The sequence below is a fragment of the Petromyzon marinus genome, unplaced genomic scaffold (genome assembly GCF_048934315.1).
Source record: "Petromyzon marinus isolate PM22_M1 ecotype Great Lakes invasive population unplaced genomic scaffold, UKy_Petmar_22M1.pri1.0 PM_G_Scaffold_93, whole genome shotgun sequence".
In the NCBI taxonomy this organism is placed as follows: Eukaryota; Metazoa; Chordata; class Hyperoartia; order Petromyzontiformes; family Petromyzontidae; genus Petromyzon; species Petromyzon marinus.
Genome location: NW_027423050.1, coordinates 430001 through 432500, shown reverse-complemented (window position 1 = coordinate 432500; position 2500 = coordinate 430001).

Sequence of the window (2500 nt, the reverse complement as noted above, 5' to 3'; positions counted from 1 at the left end):
TCTGCCTCTTGAAAAGCCCATTAACTTCTCCCTCCTGAAAGGAGAGAGTCGTTTCTGTAGTATGGGTGGGGGATGGGGCCTCTTGGGTGGGAAGGGGTGGTTCAGGACAGTCCAATTGTCTTTCAAATCTACGGTAGAACTCGTTCAGGTCGTTGGCTAGGCGGGAGTCGTTAGTGGTGTGGGGCGCTCTGGGTTTGTAGTTGGTGATGTGCCTGAGCCCTTTGGCAGACAGAAGCAGCGTCGTTAGTAGAGAACTGGTGTTTTAGTGTCTCTGAGTACAGTCGTTTAGCCTCTCTCACCGCTTTGCTAAACCTGTTCTTCGACTCCTTGAATCTGTCTCTATCCCCACTCCTAAACGCTTCCTCCTTCTCCAACCTCAACCTTTTGAGCTTTGCTGAGAACCAGGGCTTGTTGTTGTTAAAGTTCACCCTGGTACGTGTTGGGATACAGCAGTCCTCACAGAAGCTGATGTACACAGCCTCTGTGAGTTCATCCAGACTATTGGTAGCAGTCGTGAACATATCCCAGTCAGTACAGTCTAAGCACGCCCGCAAATCTTCCACAGCCTCACTGGTCCACTGTTTAGATGTCCTCACAGCAGGTTTACAGAGTTTTAGTTGCTGCCTGTATGCACGAATCAGGTGGACCAAGGGAGTTCTGTGCGAGCCGAACAGCCCCGTGACCCACAAGAGAAACATCCCCGCCAAATTCGAGCGTTTGACGGGGTCTATCCGTGAAAAAATATTCACGTTTTTGAGTGCACATGCATTTCTGCTGCAAATGCCTCTGGAAGTTTCATGCCGTTCGTATGCCAATTGTGGCAACACGAAAATGACCCGTTTTCCCATTCCGAGGGATTTCTGTGCGACCCTAACAGCCCCGTGAGCCACAAGAGACACATCCCCGCCAATTTCTAGCGTTTCACGGGGTCTATCCGTGAAAAATATAGACGTTTTTGAGTGCACATGCATTTCTGCTGCAGATGCCTCTGGAAGTTTCATGCCGTTCGTACGCAATGTGGCAACACGAAAATGACCCCTTTTCCCATTCCGAGGGATTTCTGTGCGACCCTAACTAACAGCGCCCGTGAGCCACAAGAGAGACATCCCCGCCAATTTATAGCGTTTCACGGGGTCTATCCGTGAAAAATATAGACGTTTTTGAGTGCACATGCATTCCTGCTGCAAATGCCTCTGGAAGTTTCATGCCGTTCCTATGCAATGTGGCCACACAAAAATGACCCGTTTTCCCATTCCGAGGCATTTCTGTGCGACCCTAACAGCCCCGTGAGCCACAAGAGAGACATCCCCGCCAACTTCTAGCGTTTGACGGGGTCTATGCGTGAAAAATATTAAAATTTTTGAGTGCACGTGCCTTTCTGCTGCAAATGCCTCTGGAAGTTTCATGGCGTTCCTATGCAATGTGGCAACACGAAAATGACCCCTTTTCCCATTCCGAGGGAGTTCTGTGCCACCCTAACAGCCCCGTGAGCCACAAGAGACACATCCCCGCCAATTTCTAGCGTTTCACGGGGTCTATCCGTGAAACATATAGAAGTTTTTGAGTGCACATGCATTCCTGCTGCAAATGCCTCTGGAAGTTTCATGCGGTTCGTACGCAATGTGGCAACACGAAAATGACCCGTTTTCCCATTCCCAGGGATTTCTGTGCGACCCGAACAGCCCCGTGAGCCACAAGAGACACATCCCCGCCAATTTCTAGCGTTTCACGGGGTCTATCCGTGAAAAATATCAATTTTTTTTTGACTGCACATGCATTTCTGCTGCAAATGCCTCTGGAAGTTGCATGCGGTTCGCATGCAATGTGGCGACACGAAAATGACCCGTTTTCCCATTCCGAGGGATTTCTGTGCCACCCTAACAGCCCCGTGAGCCACAAGAGAGACATCCCCGCCAATTTCTAGCGTATCACGGGGTCTATCCGTGAGAAATATTCACTTTTTTGAGTGCACATGCATTCCTGCTGCAAATGCCTCTGGAAGTTTCATGCGGTTCGTATGCAATGTGGCGACACGAAAATGACCCGTTTTCCCATTCCGAGGGATTTCTGTGCCACCCTAACAGCCCCGTGAGCCACAAGAGAGACATCCCCGCCCACTTCTAGCGTTTCACGGGGTCTCTCCGTGAAAAATATCACATTTTTTGAGTGCACATGCATTCCTGCTGCAAATGCCTCTGGAAGTTTCATGCGGTTCGCATGCAATGTGGCGACACGAAAATGACCCGTTTTTTCCCATTCCGAGGGATTTCTGTGCCACCCTAACAGCCCCGTGAGCCACAAGAGACACATCCCCGCCAATTTCTAGCGTTTCACGGGGTCTATCCGTGAAAAATATTCAATTTTTTGACTGCACATGCATTTCTGCTGCAAATGCCTCTGGAAGTTTCATGCGGTTCGCATGCAATGTGGCGACACGAAAATGACCCGTTTTCCCATTCCGAGGGATTTCTGTGCCACCCTAACAGCCCCGTGAGCCACA